Source organism: Pongo pygmaeus, chromosome 8 (assembly GCF_028885625.2).
Source record: "Pongo pygmaeus isolate AG05252 chromosome 8, NHGRI_mPonPyg2-v2.0_pri, whole genome shotgun sequence".
NCBI classification, from domain to species: domain Eukaryota; kingdom Metazoa; phylum Chordata; class Mammalia; order Primates; family Hominidae; genus Pongo; species Pongo pygmaeus.
The window spans coordinates 80,826,448-80,849,698 of record NC_072381.2 but is presented as its reverse complement, the minus strand read 5'-3'; the positions used below and the strand labels follow the sequence as shown (position 1 = coordinate 80,849,698).

The 23,251-nt window shown below is 35.8% G+C and overlaps 1 protein-coding gene across 1 annotated transcript in view; it reads left to right on the top strand.

The window, feature by feature from the left end:
- CABCOCO1 (ciliary associated calcium binding coiled-coil 1) overlaps positions 1–23,251 on the top strand; it is a 103,575-nt gene that overhangs the window by 73,522 nt on the left and 6,802 nt on the right. The gene's annotated exons all lie outside the window — the stretch shown is intronic.

Sequence of the window (23,251 nt, the reverse complement as noted above, 5' to 3'; positions counted from 1 at the left end):
TATGGTGTAAGAAAGGGTTCCAGCCTCAATCTTCTGCATATGGCTAGCCAGTTATCCCAGCACCATTTATTTAATAGGGAATCTTTTCCTCATTGCTGTTTTTGTCAGCTTCATGAAAGATCAGATGGTCATAGATGTGCAGCCTTATTTCTGGGCTCTCTATTCTGTTCCTTTGATCTACGTGCCTGCTTTTGTATCAATACCATGCTGTTTTGGTTGCTGTAGCTATGTAGTATAGTTTCAAGTTGGGTAACATGATTCCTCCAGATTTGTTCTTTTTGCTTAGGATTGCCTTGGCTATTTGGGCTCTTTCATGGGTCCATGTAAATTTCAAAATAATTTTTTCTAGTTCTGTGAAGAATGTCATTGGTAGTTTGATAGGAATAGAATTAAATCTGTACATTACTTTGGGCAATATAGCCATTTTAATGATATTGATTCTTCTTATCCATGAGCATGGGATGTTTTTCCATTTATTTGTGTCTTCTTTGATTTCTTTGAGCAGTGTTTTGTAATTTTCATTGCAGAGATCTTTCACCTCCCTCATTAGCTGTTTACCTAGGTATTTTTTTTTTTTATGGCTGTTGTGAATGGGATTGCCTTTCTGATTTGCCTCTCAGTTTGGTTGTTGCTGGTGTGTAGGAATACTAGTGTTTTGTACACTGATTTTGTATTCTGCAACTTTGCTGAAGTTGATTATCAGCTGAAGGAGCTTTTGCACCAAGACTATGGGGTTTTATAGATAGAGAATTATCATGTCATATGCAAACAGAGATAATTTGGCTTCCTCTCTTCCTATTTGGATGCCCTTAATTTCTTTCTCTTGCCTGATTGCTCCAAAGAAGACATACATGCGACCAACAAGCATATGAAAAAAAGCTCAATATCAGTGATTATTAGAGAAATGCAAATCAAAACCACAATGAGATAGCGTCTCACACCAGTCAGAATGGCTATTATTAAAAAGTCAAAAAATAACAGATGCTAGTGAGGTTGCAAAGAAAAGGGAACCCCCTCTACACTGTTGGTGGGAGTGTAAATTAGTTCAATCACTGTGGAAAGCAGTGTGGTGATTTCTCAAAAAGCTAAAAGCAGAACTGTTAACCATTTGACCCAGCAATCCCATTACTGGGTATATACCCAGAGGAATATAAAGCATTCTACCATAAAGACACATTCACGCAAATTTTCGTTGCAGCACTATTCACAATAGCAAAGACATGGAATCAACCTAAATGCTCATCAATGACAGACTGGATAAAGGAAATGTGGTACATATACACCATGGAATATTATGCAGCCATAAAAAAGCACAAGATCATGCCTTTTGCAGGAATGTGGTCGGAGCCAAAGGCTATGATCTTTAGCAAACTAACACAGGAACAGAAAACCAAATACCACATGTTCTCACTTATAAGTGAGAGCTAAATGGTAAGAATTTATGAACACGAAGAAGGAAACAACAGACACTGGAGTCTACTTGAAGGGGCAGGGTGGGAGGAGGGAGAGGAACAGAAAAGATAACTATTGGGTACTGAGTTAAGTACCTGGGTGATGTAATAATATGTACAACAAACCCCTGTGACACATGTTTACCTATGTAACAAACCTCCACATGTACCCCCAAACCTAAAATAAAAATTTTTTTTAAATGATATCCGGGGAAAATGTGGAAAATATCTTTGCTTACCAATTAAAGAGTATACAAAAAAAAAATAAATGTCTTCTTTAAAAAAAAAAAAAAAAGACACCTCCCCCACCACTATTCTAATTCAATAGGTCTGGGGTAGGGCTTGGCATCTCTAGTTTTTAAACGCCCCATGGTGATTCTGACGCACAACCAGTGGCTGAAAACCAGCAAATTAAATTTTGCTGCGACTGTGTATAATTTGCCAGCATACGTTCATCTACCATCTACTCCCCCAAAGAGACAGGAATGGAGGTCAGTTACAGGAGCATAAAGGTAGCAGGAGCCTAGATCCCATAAGATTTTGTGAAAAGCAGAGCCACCATACAGCTTGGTACTGCCTATTTCTGGATTTTTATGTGAAGGCAAGATAAAATATTCTCATGTCAAAGCTGCTGGAATTTTGGATTTTCTGTCACTTTAACAGCTACATATAATACCATCTAAATATACCAATATCACTACTTTATATTGCTGGTAAACAAATATATTTTTGCTAGTAAACAAATATTATATTGCTAGTAAACAAAAATTAGCCACCTTTAATTTTTAAATATTTAAATTCAAAACTTCTTAATGATAAGTCCAGAATCACCTCTATTATAACATATTTTGTCTTCTCAAAAAAAAGTTGTCTTATAATTGTAACTAAATATTATTGTAGTCTACATTATGTCTTAAAAATTGTATAATAAATGTTGTAGTGGCTTGAACCTTCTTGCAAATTATGCACAGTAAAAACTATATTAAATCAAGCCCAAATAACTTTGAATTTCAAATGTATCAACTTGGCCTGCACTAATAGTAAATTTTGGTCTATAAAAAAACAAAGACACTCATAATTTAGAGAATATTACATAGAGGCTGTTTATAAACCAGCTCTTGCTCTCTTAAGCAGAACAGTTTGAATTTGGCAGCATTTGTTGTTTATATGCAAATGGACATTGCTAATTATAAGTGAGTTTTTTTTTCTTGAGTCATTAAGGTATATCCAGAATCTCAACTTGTAACCTTTTATTAGCACTGTCAGTTACTATACCAGTCTTTTTTAATAGGGACCTGCAAGAGAACTACATTCTACAGAAAACAATTAAATGACTATTTTCTGAATTTTCTCAAGGATAGTTGCATAGCTAGTAAGATTCTAGATGCATAGGAGAGAAATTAACTCATTACAAAAGTGGATGCCTTGGCCATGAGGGATAAATTCTCTAGGAATCTTGCTTGAGAGGTTGAGAATTACTACCACTTGACAGTGAAGTTTTATTTAGAAATATTCTATAATTCAGACTGCTCTCAAATTTAGACTAGCTTTCCCCCGAATTCATCCAAATTAAAAGTATTTACTAGATATGGAAGTAGCTTTAATTCTTCAGAAATTTGAGTTCATTTTTTAAATTCTATCTTTGGTAAAAGTTCTCATGTAAATGTTATAAACAGCAATTTAGATTGCAAGTTTTAAGCATGAGACTGGTATGATAACAGCAGTATTTTGAGCAAAGTAACTTGGCAATGTTATAACAACATTTTGAAATGAAAAGTGATTAGGGACAGAGAGATTAATTGGAAAATTAGGAAATTGCTAAGTTTTTTTTTAGTGCTAGCATATAGCAACGGTAATGGAAAGGAATGGACTTATGTAAAAAATATTGGCTGGGTGCGGTGGCTCATGCCTGTAATCCCAGCACCTTGGGAGGCTGAAGCACGAGGTCAGGAGATCGAGACCATCTTGGCTAACATGGTGAAACCCTGTCTCTACTAAAAATACAAAACTTTAGCCAGGCATGATGGCACGTGCCTGTAGTTCCAGCTACTCGGGAGGCTGAGGCAGGAGAATCACTTGAACCCAGAAGGCAGAGGTTGCAGTGAGCAGAGATCACGCCACTGCACTCCAGCCTGGGCAACAGAGGGAGACTCCGTCTCAAAAAAAATTATAAAGGAAATTTAACATAGAAGTTGGTAACTACTTGGATATAAAAGACCTGAGAAGTTAAGACAAACCAAAATTTGCACACATTTGAACAAGAGGATCTAAAAGAGAAGTTGTGCCATTAACATAATTCAAAGCCAATGTTTCATAATAATAATAAGAGATGTGAATATAAATTTAGTTTTAAATACATTAAGTTTAATGTGATATTGGAATGACAAAACATAAACTTCCAACAAACAGATAGGACTGGATATGTACATTAGAAAGGTCATTGCCTCAACTGGGGGAGGGAACTCTTGTATAATAATCTATAGCCATCTTTGTACAGATACAGCTTCCTGTACCATCCACTGTGACATCATGATAGAAGGATGATAGGTCCTGTCTGTGTGTCCTTTGTGGGCAGGCTCTGGACATGTGTGAGTAATGGAGGAGAAACCAGGTTTGAAATGTATGGAGCTAGCAGCAAGCCTACGGGATATTCATCTAAACATCAGCTGTGTAAAAAGCTATTCAAGTCTTGCCATGATTTAAGTGACATTTTAAGAACTCTAAAATATATTTTTGAAGACTTGGAATAAAAACCAAAGTGCAAATGAAATGCAAACATTTTATTCAGTAAATTTTGAATATACCATTTTAACTGCAATTTGGGCAGACTTTTGGAATGTTTTAGTTCAACAAGTGAGAAATTACAACTTCTGATTTGGAATTATATGCAGTGTACCTTCTTTTGTCATCTTTACATTGACTTATTTACTGAGAACTGAGAAAAAAATTTAAAATATAGTGGAATGTGAAACGAACAATATAAATGAGCAATAAAATCAATAGAAATTAATTTAACATGAAGAAGTAAACCATAACCCCCCAAAATTGAGGTCGTAACTAAAGTAGGAATCCAATAAGAGGGTCAGGCGCAGTGGCTCATGCTGTAATCCCAACACTTTGGGAGGCTGAGGTGGGAGGATCATTTGAGGTCAGGAGTTCGAGACCAGCCTGACCAACATGATGAAACCCCATCTCTACTAAAAATACAAAAATTAGCTGAGTGTGGTGTGCACCTGTAATCCCAGCTACTCGGGAGGCTAAGGCAGGAGAATCGCTTGAACCCAGGAGGCAGAGGTTGCAATGAGCCAAGATCGCACCATTGTGCTCCAGCCTGGATGACAGGAGTGAGACTCCATCTCAAAGAAGAAAAATAAAATAATAAAAATAAATAAATAAATTTTAAAATCCAATAAGAGGAAGAAATACATTTTAAATGGAAGCAATGAATAAGTTTCTACATTGCTTATTATTAATTGCCAACCCAATTAATAGAAGTGAATCATATGACAACATTAAAAATAGATTTAAGCTTCTTGCATTTTTACAAAAAAAAACTAATATTGATGAAGGTGGCATAAATTGTATAATATGCCTTTCCAAGGAGGGCATCAACACAACTTGGTGAATGAGTGCCACCTATTTAAGGAGTAAAGAGTATTTTAAATTGTTTCCTGCATAAAATAACCTGAAAAGAAGCTTAAATCTTGTAGCTAATGTATGAAGAAAACTTGCTAAATGTTTTCTGAAATTGGACATTAATGCTAAAATCTACATGATGTTACCAATAATAAGTTGTGAGGCTGAAGCTTTCCTAAACTATTAATAATTTAAAAACACATCCATTAACCAAGCTAGAAAAAAGACTGACTAATTTTTCTATTTTTTCTATGGAAAATAATATTCTAATGTTGTTGTACCTGAAGGGCTGATTAGAATATGAAGCCCAAAAAAGTAGGGTTAAGTGTATTGTTGAGATAGGTTAAGCACTTAATTTTTAAATTTAATTTTTAATTTTGTGCTATTTTTGGAATTTGTTAGCTTTTTAATAAAAGTAATTTGTTGTTCTTTTATTATTCTGTATACCCACATTTGTGAATTCTATAGATTCACTTCTGTACCTAATTTTGTGTCCTGATTTAGCTTCAGGCTTCACAAAATCTTCTCTGGCTGCTGTTTGTACATGGTTCTTACCAAATGTGGGGAAGCAGGGAGACCAAATAGAAGGTAATGGCTGTGGTCTGACTCACATGGAACAGGATAGTGGCATGGAAGGTAGAGAGAAGTCGATTTCAATTTTATTTCAGAGCATATATAACAGGACTTGCTGAAAAATTGGGTGCAAAGAATGAGCGAAAGGGAGGAATTAAGAATGCCTTCCAGGATTTAGTTTGAGTAGCTGCAAGACTTGGGGGGAGACAGGGCTGAGTGAAGAAAAAAAGCTTCTTTGCCAGGGACATTAAGTTTGTCATGTTTTCACCATGCTGCCTATTGTATTGTACTTTATAGTGCCACCCACATTAGACTATAAACTCAAAGAGGGCAAGAACTGACTGCTTTTTACTCTCATGACATAAGATTTCTATTCAATTGAATTTAACATGTGTTGCACGAACTATATGCAAGATGCTCCACCAGAAACTAGATTCAAATCCTTTGACTCAAACTCAAACTACAAAGAAAAAAAAAGGCAAGTGGATAAGAGCCCAGATTTGGAATGAGATAGACCAGACTTAGCACCTTAGTTCTGTCACCTGCTAATTGTGGGGCCTCGGAACAGTAACATCACCTCTCAGAGCTTCTTGTTCCTCGTCTAAAAATGAGAATGATTATCCCTGTCTTATAGGATTATCACAAAGTAAAAATAAAACAATGTGTGCAAAATGCTTATTACAGTGCCCAGCATACATTAGCACTCAATAAATGGTGGGATGTACTTGCATTTGGTTTTCCTGCCAATATAGACAATATCTATAGCACAGACATCACAAAATCAGTGTACTAGAAAATGTTGAGAGAGAAGTTATTTTTTTCAGCATAAGAACATATCTTAAATAATTTCAGGAGAAGATAATAGGTTTCTGTACTCTTCTAGTCCTGAAAAGGTGGGGGACTAAAAGGCACTGTGAGCAAAAATAGAATGAATTTACCCAATTCTTTACTGCACTATTTAACCTCTGCTTTCTTAATCATATGCACAGCAGGGGAAAGGATGTGCTAAAACAATTCATGTGTCATGAACAAAGCAGCCGCAGATTTTAGCTCAAAAATCACACTAGGAAAACCACCAGTTGGAAGTAAAGTAATAAGGCCAAATTTATTTTTTTAATTGAGTCTTGAGTTACAAGCAACCCTTTAATTATATTAATCAAGCAGGCTTCCTCTCAACAAATGATGAGGGAAATATGTTGTCCTAACTTTTGCTAAACTTGTTTTTTAAATTGCTGGATATTACTTGGACATACGGAAAATAAATCCCTTGATTTCTTTTTTATTTTTTTCTCCATCTTTCAATGTAGCCATAGCAAAAGACAAACATATACTTACTTCTAGACATGACTTACTCTGTGAAAGATTGTAAATCACATTTTAAATTTAAAACGTTTACATTTCAATATTTAAAACATTAGCACTCGACTAAATTTCACTTTAATTTCCCTTTCCATTTTTCTAATTTTTGCATTTTTATATATGTGTCTAAGAAAATTGACTCTACCAATTTTTTACTATCAATCAGCAGGTCATTTGTCCCATTTAACGGATGGAAAACCCAAGGCTTGTAGGAGATGAGATGATTTGCCCAGAGGTCTTGTAGTTACAAAATACCAAAGCTGGGGCTAAACCCAGGCCTGTTTGACCCTAGCTTTTCACCAGTGTCACACACATCTTTTGTTCTAGAATGTTCTCCTTATGTATCTATTCATTTGTACATGCCACTTCCTCTGTCTGTCTGTCTATCTGGTATTTTCCCTCCCTATCCAACCCCATCTGCATGCTAACTCCTATTTCTCCTTTGAGATTCAACCCAAGCACCATCTCCCTTTTTAAGCTTTCTCTGAATCCCTTCTTCTCTTCCCTCCCACCAAAAATCAATTGGCAATCCTTCTTCTATGTTTCTAGAACACTCTACATATACTTCTAATAATTGTTTCATTCTTCAAATTGTTATTCCTACCAAGTGCCCCCACCACCCACACAATAGACTGAGACCTCCTTAAAAGTCGGAGCCTTTGTGTTGTTTGTCTCTGAATCCCCATGACCTAGTACAGTACTTGGCTTGGAGTACATGTTCAGTGAAGGTGAAAATGATAATATAAATGAGAGTTTATAAAATATAAAGTTCCTTGTTTTCTGAAAAAATATGAAAGCTTTAAGTAATTGCTAAGAGTTTAACTTAACTTTTGACGATACACAGGATTTATAGAGGAGGGCAGGAGGAATGTTAAAATCTAAAACAAGTGATTTGAAATAAACCCTGAATTGAATTGAAATTTCCAAAGTATAACATTATTACAGGAAATGTAGATAATCTTAATTTATATTTCTATCATTTCAGTTATACTTTGAGGATGCAGTAAAATTGTTCATATTTTATAGTGAGGGCTCTAAACATGTACATTAAACATTTTGTGTTTCCTGGCTTTTAAAAATGATTACTACCATGTAATTTACACTTTGTTCAAGCAAATGAACAAACATAGCATCATTTTAATCAGGGTCATCAAGCAGCTCAGCAGCAACCCATTTGACCTAATATATCATTAAACTTGTTTGAGCCAGGTGGTAGTTCTCAAATAACCACATACCATCTCAGTTTGTGATGAAATAAAACTAGTCTTCCAGTACATGGCACTCCTATGTTGTGCTGGCATATCAGCCCTCCTCACACTAGGAGGTGCTAGAGAGTCAGACCTATTGTCCTCAGAAAAGAGACAACATCAGCCCTGGTACTTACTGCCCTACTGTATCATAAATCAGCTTAGGTGCTACCTAAGAAAAATGGCAAACACCATAGAGGTCTTAGTAAGAGAATTAAGTTAAATAACACCAGCAATTCAATAAAATTAAAATAAAATATGGCAAACACTTTGCAAGCAAGGTGAAATGTATGAGTTCGTTTCCAAATGCACACTGTATTCTGCAGACCTATATTTCCATTTGCTACTTTTTTGTTGAATTAATGTCTAGTCTTTTGAAAGGGTAGCAGCGTTTCAGTGCTATTCCTCTGTGTATACAGTCAGTAATGTTTGTCAAGAGCTTTGGGAGGAAAGGACTACATAAATGTCAGTAGTTATTAATACTGGGATTTTTATATCTAGCTATCAAATGTGTTTTTCATAGTCTATGACCAGAGGTCTATTTGTATCCATCTAACTGTAAACGTTTTAAGTAAAAATAACCATTGACCAACAACAGTATTTCTTCTGTTCTTCTTTATAATCAAAGTAATATTTATCAGAAGTTAACAATTATGCTCAAATTCTTCCAGAGCCAAGTTTATTTTGACATGTTTTTATATTCCAGGTCACTTAATGCCACTTATTCCTCTGGCTTTGGGTAACTATTATGAGGCATAGCTAGCTGACAAGGTCCACCTACAAACCCCACTATGCCCTCCCTGTCCTTGCTCTTCTCTTTGTCTGGCCTATGCCTAACAGGTACATTGTTTTGTTGTCAGCTAAAATCAGGGACTCACCCAACAGTTCTCTACCCCTATGGCCCAACTGTAGCCGTTTTTATGTAGTGTTACAAATGAACTGTACAGGCATTTGTATCCCTGCCTTCTTACTCCACCTTCAGACTGTAACTCTTTTGAGGCAGAAATCCTGCCTATGCCATGTTTTGCACATGGAACGCACACAGATCAGTTGAATTGAACCAAAATCTGAATCTTACGCAAAACACAAGAGACTCTTCTTTTAAACGTGTGATGTGCTGCAGCATAAAGCTTACTGGCAGAGGGTCACAGCAAATCCAGCAAGATGGCTTTTCACTTTTTTCTCAGATGTATTTCAACTCCATTTTCTTTGAAAGACCCAAAGTGTTCTTTAAAAAGGAGGAGATGAAATAGTTGGGTTGACCTACAACTGGTTCTCTGAGACTAGAGTTCAAATCTTAGTTTGAATTAAAAACCAAGATGGATTTGAGGGACTCTTACCACAAACCCTATCTGCTAATGCATTTTTTTAAGGATCACACAAATTCCCATGTTTGTCATGTACTCATAAGAACCAGAATAGGTCAACATATATTGGCTGAGTTACACAAAGGAGTCTACAAAATATAGGCCTATGCTCTTTCTGGCTCTGGCCGGCAACATTAGCCCTTCACTTTTATATGCACTAATTTTACTCTAGTTTTAATAACAATCACAATAAATATATTAATAAAATCATGTTTATATAAGAGGTTCATCTTGTTTAAAATGCACTGAGAATCATAGTGCTTTATAGGACACAATTTATGCTCTCCTTGGTGATTTAAAGGTGATAACTTCATGTGATTCATTGCCACCTAGTTCTGAACTTTAATAATATAATGACTCATTATGATTTTTACATTTCTTAGAGAACCAGCTTGGTAAAAAACTTTGCAGTTGTTTTGACTGGGGTCATCTGAACTATGATTCCCAGAATGTTTATGAAAAAAACATTCTTATATATTCTGAATGGCTGTAACCTATCATGGCTGGTGCTTGGTGTGCAGATTATGAGTTTACAGTGTCAGCCCAGTGAATTAAAGCTTTGTTGCATATCAGCTTGCTACACAATTATTTCCAGTTCATATCATATAAATCATCACTCTTCACACAACAATCAGTAATTTCCATCTTGTGTTCTAAGCATCCATGTTTTGTCTTAATGGCTCCGTCTGATTCTGCACCTAGAATGGTGTGACATGACTGGTACTAATAGCTTAGAAAATAAATTTCACTGTCACTAGAGCCTATTTAAGGAATATTCTATGTTCTCACTGTTTTTTGCAAAGCTGTTTTGTATATGTTGGAATAATAGGAAATGAATTTAAATAGAAACACTTCTCATGTCTTATCTCTGCAAACAAAAAAAACATAATTTACAATAAATTAGCACAGCAGTTGTTAGTGTAGCTCAGCTTTATTTTGCAATTCTCACACCTAAGCTCACAAGATGACACTTTTTCTCATAAGGTAATCTTTATAAGGTAGTTCTGTAGGTGATTAAATCTGACAGATGCTAGTAAGATGGTGAAGTTCAGAGATATAACAGCAAACACTTTAAAAAAATCTTGTTAAAATAATAAAATGTCTTATGCTCTACCAATAGAAAATCGATCTGACAAAAGAATAAATTAGTTATAATGTTGTATTTCTGTGTCTAAAACCAAACTGAAATTATTCACCAATAAGTAGATAAATATACCAATTATAACAAAATACACTGCAAGGAAACTGGTATTTTTTAGATAAAGAATTGGTGTGGTAATATTACCTTCCCAGTCATTTCATAGCATTTACGCAGCATTGTTGAGCAGAATGAGAATAAAAAGCTTCTAACACAAACAGAAGCTAAAGAAATAGAATGTGTCATTTCATAACATTTTGATAGTCTATCTGTTCTTCAAAACATACCTTGCACACCAGATCTTTCAAAGATACAACCTTCATCTTTTCCTGGGGCAATGACGATAATCAGTTGGTTGGTATTTCCAATGATACTAGCAATCTGAAATATGTTAAGGCTTAATTGTAGATTGTATAATTAGATTAAGCCAATTAATGCTATGGTTTGGTTTTGCAATGTTCCTTTATTATTTGAATGTTTTTAGCCCTGGTTTCTTGTTTCTAGCAGAATTTCCCAACAGTAGCTCATTGTCCTTGCTTGGTTTTGATTACTTAAACCATGTTAGCTTTGCTAGAGTCGATTGATACTTCAATCTGCTGAAGTTCTATGTTGCAGAATGTGCTGTTTTCTGATTTTCTTATCTAAATATTTGTTGCCTAATGTACAGAGTTAATTTATAAATACTGGGAAGTTCCCTGAATCAAGTAAATTAACATACTGGGCCAGATTCACTAGCTTCATTAGCAAACCCTCATATCAAGGCTGTCTTCATACAAGTGTGAAAACCAGAACGACCCTTCAAAAGTTTTCTTGGCCAGAATAATTCTCTCATCAGATAATAGGCTATACTCATCCTAATATTCCAGTTTTACCACCACAATCAATTCATTCTACATAACTTCATCTAGCATGGACACTTTTTGGAAGACCATTAGCATAGGAGGAATATGGAAAAGCCAAGGAGCAGGATTGGACACCCAGATGAGGAGCAGCCTGATGTATAGGTTGTACTGGGGAGATGAAGAGGGGGAGATACAGGAAAAAAAACCCTAAAATTTGGCACTATTAATCAAGAGACTATATAACAGGGGAAAATAGCAATATATAGTGACTTACTGACCATATAAAACTACAATTATTTCCTGCATTTAATTCTGTAGTAAATATTTATTATTTTCCCACTATATCTTAGCTACCTGCCAGGCAGTGAAGTTGGGAACAAAACAGACCAAGTCCTTACCCTCAGAGAGCTTTGTTTAGCATTGTTGTAGACATAAATATGTGACATGGAAATTTAAAAAACAAAAAGCCTCACACTTTTAAGCTTTTTCTACGTGCCAGGCACTGTGTGAGTACCTTCCACATACTGATTTAGTCCTCTGAAGAAAACACGCAGTGGGTAACCACTGTTATGGCCATTTTCTAGACAAGGAAACTGTGACCCTTGCTGCAGAACTGTGAATGAACGTGAATCCTCAGAGAGCTGCAGTTATGCCTTTGACTAGTGACAATGACAGTGTTTTGACCTAGCAGATGATACAGCTTTTTTGGTGTTAGAGTTTTAAAATAGTATTCGTGCAGTAAGATCGCATTCTCTGTTTCCCACTCAAAAAAATAAATTATTCAAACCATGAAAATAGGTGCCTAAAATCCACAGGGCAGAAGCAGCACTCTAGGCCCTGTGGGACCACTGTTGAGAAAAAGCCAATGCAACCCTGGGTCTCTGTTAGAAGAGTAACTTGATACAGCTGTGTAATTCCTTTTATGAAACGGATGGGTCTGATCAGGAATCAGAGCCATGGGATGGACAATGAGACTCATCCACAACAGAACTAATATCTTATTCACCCAGGTTTGACTTTAAAATTATATCAGCCATGAAAATTATTTCACTGCCTTCTGTGGTGAACAATCGGGCTATATTTAATTTTAATCATTAATATGTAAAAATAATAAAAGCCACCAAAATAGTCTATAGTCAATTTTCTGATAAAAGTAAATTTATTTTTTCCCCATTTGTGATTTAAATGGCCTCCAGAAAGTTTTTTGGAAGTAAGTGTTAATTAAAAATATGGAAATGGATTTAAAGCACATTACAGCCCACAGTGGAAGAATAATCACAGGGGCTTTGGTCACACGACCATCCTCATTCCTCTATGTATTTTTTAACTGTCTAGGTTATTGGTTGTTTTTCTTCATGCCTGTTCCTAGAGAAAACTATGATTCCAATGAAAACAGTAATTACAATTTTAACAAATAGGACAAATTGCTGTTTGAGCAGGAACATGCAGTTTTAGTGGCCAAAAGCAAACTGATGCCCCTACCCTTTCCTGTTTACACAAATGAATTAAGCATGTTCTCAGATTTCTTTATGCACGCAATGCTTTTTATATCTTACCATCTTTAAAAACTATTCAACCTTTCATTCCTGACTTTCATTGACTTATTTTGGAACAATGCACTGTAGTTAGTGCCAACACGATGTAGAACCAGTGAACAAATTCTCTTTCTGAATTTATCAGAGAATGCCTGCTTTCACAACTCTAGTATACACATGTCATTCTACTTTTCTGAACCTGTATTTCCTCACATATAAACTAGAGATAAACATTTTTTGGAATCCATAATGAACTACTAGTGACAGTGCACCTTCCCCTAAAGTTAGGTGCATGGGTTTCAGAGTCAGATAGATCCGGGTTCTATTTCTGATAGAATTCTCCATTTTCTAGTTGTGGGGCATTGGCTGAGTTATTTAACCTCTTTGAGCTTTTGGCTCTTTCTCAAAAAATGGAGTCAATAAAACCTTTCCTCCCAGTGCAGTATGACTTGAAGGACCTACTATTTATAACGTGCTTTCTAACTAGCCCAATGCCAAACACAGAGTAAGTTCTCAATAAATGAGAGCTGCTTTTTTTTTTTTCATCATCACAGTTTATATTCCCAAATGGTGGCCAGCACTGACCTTAGGGCCTCCCCATTGAACAACTCCAGTGGGTACCTTTCACATTGTACTGTGAGTGGGGGACCAGAGGAGGCTCATGGAAAGCAATGTGAATCGTGGCCCCTAGAGTCAGGCAACTTATCAGCCCTCCTAGAAATTCGCTTCTTGATGTTACTTTCATCAGGAGCTAGGGGAGGGGTGTGGTATCTCTGAGGAACTCTTTATGGTTTTAAACTACACTGTGTCTATAAAAGAGTTTAATGATAAGTCAGTTAAAAATAACTATTGGGCCAGGTGCATTGGCTCATGCCTGTTATCCTAGCACTTTGGAGGCCGAGGCAGGTGATCACCTGAGGTCAGGAGTTCAAGACCAGCCTGGCCAACATGGTGAAGCACTGTCTCTACTAAAAATACAAAAATTAGCCTAGCGTGGTGGCGGGTGCCTGTAATCCCAGCTATTTGGGAGGCTGAGGCAGGAGAATTGCTTGAACCTGGGAGGCAGAGGTTGCAGTGAGCCGAGATCGTGCCACTGGACTCCAGCCTGGGCAACAGAGCAAGACTATGTCTCAAAAAAAAATAGTAACTATCAATGAAGTCAAATAAGTGAGAATCTCTCTGGTTGTTTGGCATTCTGCTAATCAAACAAATACTCTAGGGCTCCATTGATACGAAATACAGATAGTTGCACTGATGCAACAATACAATGACTAGGTTTGCTTCTCCAAGTGTTACCATTTTTCAAGAAAAATATTTAAACTGACTTGTAGCTGGTCTAACAAACTAGGCAGCCCTGAAGATTTTTAAATGAATGGATAGATACTCTGATGAAATACTCAACATCCAATGAATGCCCCCCGTGTATAAAGGCCTGAGCTAGGGGTCCTTAAGATGAATATGACGTGCCCCATGTCCTCAAGTTGTTTCCACACAATGGCGAGAGATCACTCTACCTGGCTGTCACTCAAGGCCAATGTGACAAATACTATGAAGTTGAATAAGCAAGATACTCTGGGAGCACAAGGGCGATGAGGAGAAACTTCGCAGAGTTGATTGAGCTGGGTGGAAAGTCCAGGTGGATGAGATGGGCTGGCAGGATGCAGGGAAAAGCGCCCCCAGCAGAGGGAGCAGCACAGGCAAGACAGGGCTGAGACCACAGCTTCCTCCACCCCTTGCTTTGCTTCGCTCTGCTTTGCTTTGCCTTGCTCTCTCTTTTTTTTTTTTTTTTTCCATATAACAATTATGGAGCACCCACTCTGCTGCAGGCACTGGGCAAGCAGGGAAAGAGTGAGTAGTCTAGTACAGCTGGAGCTCGAAATTTGTGAAGGCAAGAACATGGAGTTGAATCCTTCAAAAAATAGAAGAGCACAGGTGGGACAGGCATCAGTAGGTGCCCCCAATGAGTTTTATGGCTGACTTAATGTTAGGGACAAGGGAGAGGGAATAACTGAAGACAGCTGCAAGGCTTTGAGTCCAGTAACTGAGAAGCTGGTGATGCCACCAAAAGACAAAGGAATTGGAGGAGGAGCAGGTTTGGAGAAGGTAATTAAGGAAAAATAAATGGACAAGCTTCAGCCTGTCGATGATTCCAGTAAGCACTAAATGTGTAATTCAAATGTTCTTCTACATCATGACAGAAAAATACTGAATCTGGGGATCTACACAGGCAAGCAACTTTGAGTTTTGTATAAATAGAGAAAAAGCCACTTGAAATTTAGTAACATAAGATATAACATCTGTAGCTGGACTAGAGATGACCTAGTCCAACTCCCTAATTTTACAAACAAAGAAACCACATCTCAGACCTACTCTCAACTGAGCAGCAGAGCCAATCCAGAACTCTGACTACACATTTAAGGGGGAAAAAAATCTACATTTTTAGAACATTCAAATCTGGAATCAAGATACCACCTAGATTTTTCAGAGCTGCTGCTATTTCAGTTTGTTTATTTTTAACTAAACTAGCGTGATTCGGAGACTGTAGGTGAAAGGTCTCTTTTGAGAACATGTATTGCTATGTACACCTTTGTCCACAAAATCAGTTTTGTAGTTAATTTCTAAGATTTCAGATTTCAAGAAAAGCCAGGGAAACTTAGAGTACCTAGACCCATTCTGTATAAGGGAAGACATGCTTCTTTAGGTCATTGAAATAATGACATCTGCCATATATGGAATAAAAGGCTGCCTTGCCTAGGTGGAAGGGCTTGGGTGCTCACTGAAAGTGTCCTGTTTCTGGAATGCCAAGCACATATGACTAATTGGCAGTAGTTTCCTCCAAAGCAAGAAAATCCTGCCTGCTGACCAGAGAAAAGTGCCTAATACGGTTAAAGAATCAGTAAGTGAGACTTTTTTATAAAAAAGGAAAAAAAAAGGGTAGGGGCTAGGGAGAGCTAAGCAGACAGGGAAATATTTATAACTGTAACAACATGTTTCCTGGTAATAATTTATGAGCCTACTGGAGAAAAGGGAAACACACAAACTATGAATAAAATATCTAAACGTAAACATCATGCTTTCTGCAAATTTTCTTTAGTTAAAAATTAAGGCTGAGGTTGACTAAAGTAAATGACTACATTTTCATGGTCTCTTATTTCCTTGATGCTAAGGGTTACCAACTGATTTACAACTTCCTGTGTTGTTTTTTAAATCTATATTTGTCAGCACATTTTTAATGTCAGATTACTTAAAATAGACATCTTGGCTCTAAGAGGTCAGAAATAATAATATTAGGTTGACTTCTCTAAAGATTTCATAGCACTTTACAAGCATTCTAATTTAGCACCAAAAGCTTTTTATTTCTAAACGAATATGGTTTTAAGAAGTTTCACCCCCACCTTTCAATTGTGGACTTCGGGACTGAAGTGCAGTTCAATCAGTATGCTTTGAAGTTAAGTAAATTACATGATAGCTTTATCCAAATAGTTTCAGCCTCCTCCTATTCAGGTAGTTTCAACTGTCAACAGGAAGTGCATGAAAAAAAGAAAGACTTGAACCAAGGACCTAGAGTTCTTCCATTGCAGTTTCTTTCTGTTCTAACCATTATAATTTATTATCTCATATGATTTCTGCAAATTATAGGTACTTATTCAAAAAGAGTATTCTCTAATATGAGACCCATGAAATAGCTTCATCTTCATATAAGCTGTCATAATATGTAATGAAAATGCAATGTCCATAAAATAAAATTTTTAAATATTAAAAACCTCAATTTTAAATAGAATGCTCTAGAAGAAACCAACCAAAAATCTATGATTAGAATTGTTTGAAATATTTTATACTGAGTTCAAGGGTATGCTTTTTAGAGTATAACCTAGTAAGCTAAACAAATATACTCTGAGTGGCTTGTAAAAAATATTTTGAAAAGCATTCAGTTTTTTTAACTATTTATAATGGAACCATACTTTTCCATCTCTCACCCTGAGGAAGTTGCAAGGTAAGGTCAATCTAAGAATCAAAAGTACAATGCTGAATTTAGTAGTTGAAGAGCTCCGGTATTTCATTTTCACAAGAGAGACATGTTGAAAGTTTGCCCTGTAAGCCCTGACTCTTTACTTTTGACAAAATTTGTTAAGGGAATCTTTTAAAAATGAATGCAATCAGGGCAACCGCAGGCCGTATTTGAAGCTGAAAAACAAAAGATAAAGAGAGTGATAAATTGGGTGGGGGAAGGGGAGAGGCAGATTTTCTAATTGGAAAGTTAGGTGTAAACACTCTCCTTTTCTATATAGGTGGCTTGCCCTAATCCTGATTATGCTACATATCTACCTCATTATGTCATTCTATCTAGGTCTCAAAAGAGAAGTTGTTTGGGACCAAGGAACTCTTCAAATAACGTGATACTGAATATATGTTTGATATTTTAAAGACTGTCACTATATGGAAACAGAATGATGGCATGTCCTCATTAACAAATTCTTCCCAGTTAATTGGGCTGCTTGAGCAATGTTAACAATTACATATAAAAATAGCATGGACCAGCATCCTCAATATGGCTACTCTAGTCTGTCTTTCAATGATGGCATTAGAAAGATGATCCTTTCAATAATAACAGTAATTATAAGTAATAATAATAATACACCTTGAGGTTTAATAATACTTTCCCTTTGAAGAACTCCCAGCATTTTCATCCACATTATCTAGTTTGTGCTTGAAACAATTCGATGAAGTAGCCAGGTAGCAATTATCATTATCTTCCTTTTACAGATAAATAAACTGAGGCCTAGGGATTTTCTTAGCATCCCACAGTTAGGAATAGAGCCAAGTCTAAAGCCTATAATTCAGTGATATATCTTCCAGATTATTGCATCTTTAGAAAATATCTGGGTATCTGAAGGACTGCTCTATCCCTCAGGAAATGTTTGCACCACGGCCAGATCAAAACATCTTTTCCTTTTAAATTGCATTTACACTACAAGAAGGTGCTCCTTTTCTGATTCATTAGAGAGGGTTTTATTGTCTGAGGTATTAAAATAGGAATACTTAGATTTCTTTCCAAATTGTAGTATTGGCCTTAAGCAGGAGTACACTTAAAAAGTCAAAAGACATCTAAAATACTCTGGAATCAGTTACTTTAATCATCTAACTTTTTAAAAAATGATTATTTGAAACCCAAGCGAAACAAGATCAAATAAAGAGATAAATAAAAATGGGCAAAAGGTGTTAACTGGAGTGTCCTAGCCAGATTGCAAATTGGTTGGCCGTGGCCTGCCAACTTAAATTTCTCCTTGCAGCTTCAGCTGGAATGGGTAATCTTCATTTCCTGACCTAACTTGTTGTACTGTGTTACCGTTCACTGTTTAGGTGATTAGCATGTGTGGATCTGATGGTCTCAAAGCTCTATTAAGTTATAAATGTTCAAACTACCAGTATACTGTGGATAAAAATAGAACTTGCTATTAGATGTCTATTCATACTCTGCAGAAGCCTGGCAACATTTTGAACCTTTTCAAAATGTAAATACTGCATATTAAGCATAGGAAAGAAAATTAATGTGCTGCATTTGCAAATTTATTTCCAAGTCAAAAATGCAAAGGAGGAGGAGGACTGTTGTTAGCAGAATTGATATTCTACATTTACAGAGTATATTAAGAAGTTTATAATGGCCCTATCACAAAAGAAAAATACTTTAAAAATGGATTAATTAGTTTCTCTGATAATGTTGGCTTTTGAATTTCCTCTTTTCATTTAAAATTTATGGCCTCAGTATGACATTACTAGAGTTTATTGCATTTCGCAGGTGGCATTCATATGTTGTTACTTTATGTGCCGTATATTGTGGGCAATGGGTTGCAAGTTTTTGTTAAAAATTTCCAGAACCACACAAGTACTTCTTAATTAGACTTGCAAATGAGTAATTCCTTTCTTCAAGGGGGGAAAATAGTTAAAACATTACAGGAATTTCTGCGCCTTTTTTCCCTTAGTTAATAGTCAGGAAAGTTTGCAATAAAGTTTACTTTTTGAAACTTTGACATTTTATAGTAAGTTCTGATTTACATATGAAGTCATCATCTGACAATTCCAAACAAATGTCTTTACAAAGCAAACCAGTACTTTGTCTATGTGCCTGTGGCTCAGAAAAGCTTGAGCAGATTTATCTTGCTTTCTGCTATTCAAAATATTGGAAAGTTGTAATCTCAACTGCATATTTAATATCTCAAAAAATTTAATAATAGATTTTAATAATTTAATAATGATTCCCTTAGTCATAGATTTTAGTGGCACAAACACTACACACAAATCACTATACTTTCTCCAAACAAGCATTACTAAAGTAAAACAATACATCAGAGCTCATACTATTGATAATGTTCACATGGAAAATAGAAAAAAGAAAGCATGAAGTGATAAAATTTTCAGATAAAATCTTTATACCACTTCTCAGACATAGTAAGATCTAGAAGCAGAGTCTAATTCCTATAAGCATGTTTTTAGATCCATACTGACTCTGTACTTGGTTCCAAGAGAGTTCAAAATTCTTAGTATTTATTCCCATGGCAGATGTCCATTTCATCTTGAATATGCAAATTTTTAAAAGATTTCTTACGATTTTATTTGCCATGTAAATAACGACCTTGATTTTTTAAGATACATAATGTTTAGCAATGAAATTTTATACTGACGAGTATTAAATTATGCCAAAAAGCCATTTACTTGATATTCTTCAAATGCCATAGCACAATTCAACTTAAAGCACAATTCAACTTTAAGCACAATTCAACTTTAAATACTGTAGCACAAGTCAAGTAAAGATGTAAACCATCTTAAATAACACTAATGCAATGTGCACGTAATGAACAATATAACTAACTTAATTTTCATGTAACAGATAACATCTGGGGGAAATGTATATTGGCAAGTTATGCAAAACTAATTTTCTAGCAATCACATCTGTAGATGTTATTTATTGTATGTTCACTTAACAGTCCATTATTCTGTTTAGAAATCTATTCTCTTCTTTATTAGAGCTTTTAATGTACTCACCTTAGTTCAAATGGTCTGCTCATTATCAGAAAAAATATAAATGGCATTCACATGGAACAACATGATTGTTTTTATTATATCCATTTGTGTTCAAGCATTCAAAAATGGCAAGAGAAACACATTTATTGCTTTACATTCAAAGTAATATTTAGGGGGTATTTGAAAGTCAAGCAAAACCAATCATTTGGCCAAATGGATGTATGTGTATAATCAGAAACTCCTGATTTTTAATCTCAGCATTAGGCCTCAGGCAACTCACTTAAAGGCCTTCCCTTTGTTTCCTGAACTGAAGATTATGGGTGCTATTCTCATATAGAAAAAGGGAGGTTGCTAAATCAGGGTACCAAATAGGAGTGTTTTTTTAATAAACATTCTTGATCCTTTTCTGTTTTTATTTTTCCAGATTTAAGAGGTAACATATTAGACTTTTGAGGGAAAAAAATGAGACAATTACAATTCTACAGGAATGTATAAAAATAGTTATAAAACTAGCTTTATTTAATTTGCTTCAACTATTCATAGACTTGAGGAAATTATAAAGTTCTTTCAGAAAATCTAACTTAATAAAGCTGACCATGTCTCTCTGTTTTTAAATAGATTTTATTACAGAACCAGCGATGTTGTAAAACATGAGGTTTTGTTAAAAAAAAATACAAAGGCCTAATTGTATTTTTTAAAGAAACTATTGCATCAGACGGTTTCATTTAAACATATTTTCTGGCTCTGGGCTCTCACCACAATTATTGATTCTAATTTTCCTTAAACTTGCTTTTTAGAAAGGCTACCATTTTTAATGTGAAAAAAATCACTGCGATGCTTCTGGGCATTAAGTTTATTTCAAACCATATATTTGATAATGTACTTTATTATTATTAATGAAAAGACTTTATATTTACCCTCATCTGAAATTGGGACATTTCTTTCCCTTGCAGTATCTCACTAACACAGCTAAACGTAATTCTTCATAAAAGAGAAAAACAGAGCTAGGGTTTGGTTCACTAATAGTACGCAAAACACCCTGAAGAAAAGAAATTCTCACCCCCCAGTTTTTGTGCACCAATTAAATCAAATTAATAGTTATATGGGCTACACTCATAAAAATCAAGGCAAAGAAAAGCTCAGCTCTCAGTCAGAACTTCGGGTTCTTGGGAGTTTCACTCCACCAAAGAAATGATGATGTGGAAGCTGGGAAGTTCCAAGTTTCCAAGTGTGTGCCCAGTACACACACACACACACACACACACACACACACACAGTGCCAAAGACCAGGAAACTGGGTAGTTGTTGAGTCATTCAGATGAGTCTTATAAAGAAATCCAGAGGACAGGGATGTGAGGGAAAGAAATGAAAGAATTGGACACAAATACCTGCTTACATTTAAGTGTATGATGTGATGGGAAATGGGTACAAGCAGAAAAGGGCCAGTGGTAGAATCTGCTACTACCAGGCTAGAGAGGCAACCTGTTGAGAACTTCCGCAGTGGGTGAGGGCAAGTGAGCAGGAAGACCTAACCTGTGTATGGCCAAGCTCAGCAACAAGACAAATATGGTGACAGTAGACCAGAAAAAATTCTACTGCATTAAAAACAGCACTTTTACCTTGCAGATTATCTCAGTGCCTGCAGTAAATTCAGTAAACTCCATTCAATTCCTTTCTCTCTTCTTTTCAACGTCTCACTCATCCCCACCACCCCCACTCCAAACTTCCTGTTCCTCAGTGTATATTAAAGTCTATACCACTAAGTAAATACTTCATCATCTTCCCTTGTCTCTGATTCCCATGTGCAGCTTACTTATTTTACCTATAATGTTTCAGAGGCCACTAAATATGTTTAGCTGTCTCCTTTTCCTAGGTTGGTAAAATAAAGAGCAATAGAAGGTAAGGGAAGGATGAAAAACAAGAGTGCTGAAAAAAAGGTACAAATCATTTCGTGAGAAGATGAAATTATTGTATGCCCCATTTAGGAAAAATGCAATGGCTCGTGGAAGTGCATAAGAGAAAAGAACTGTTCTGATACGTTTTCTCAATATTCTATTTTGATTAACATTTAGTTGACTTAAGATAAACAATCTGGAATGATGTCACCTAACAGAATAAAAATTAAGTGCTTGATAATAGCAATAATTTCCAAATATGGCAACTTAATGACGTATTACAGTTTACTGAAAACCACAAAGGACAAGAAGTCAGCACACCAGGCTTTAACTCCCAGCCCTGTCAAGAAGTAATTATTTGACCTTAGGCCAATCATTTAACCTCTTGGTTTCCAAATCTTTTTGCCTATAAAGTTAGGACACTTTGGGGCTTCTATATAGTTACACTAAGCAACAACTTTGTATAAAATCAAGTTAAAATTAATAATATTAATTCAATGCAAAACACGTAAGCATTTGTAAGACCAAAAACAAAACTTAGCTTCCAGTGCATTTCAAAACCTATCTAAATCAAAAACATTAATATTTAAATGATGACATGTAACATAAATATTTATTTGAAATATTGTGGAGACATTAAAAATGAATGCATTATTATTTTATTGGGTGTTTTTTCAGGCTTCACAGTATGATAATTATTTCGTGAATTTATGCATTTTCAAAATTTTGTCTTCAAACTTATGTTTGAAGCTCTAATCTCAGGGCCTGACTTTGTCAGCATACTGTGGGTGGCTTCATCTCTGGGCCACAATAACAAGCTCCTATAAAGCAAAACAATTTATCAGTTTACAATGAGGCATGTAGTAGGCATGAAAACGAGAACCCTCAAGTGGGCACGTCTCTACAGATCAATTGGGATGGGAATTCAAATTATAATCAAATGTTGCTTATTAGACATGGAATTAGAACAGCTAATTAAATGAATCAAATGTTTAATGTTATTAATACCCTCATCTCCCCTTTCCCTCCCCTGAGTCAGAGTGAGATGAGCACTGCCAAAGTTGGCTTCCTTGACTCTCCTTTTCCTTCATTTCCAGTGGTAACCAACCATCAGCCTCCTTCTGAGTGGCACGCTGTTGCTAAAGAATTGTTAAATACTCATAGTGAAGTCTTCCCTTGCCCTCTGTG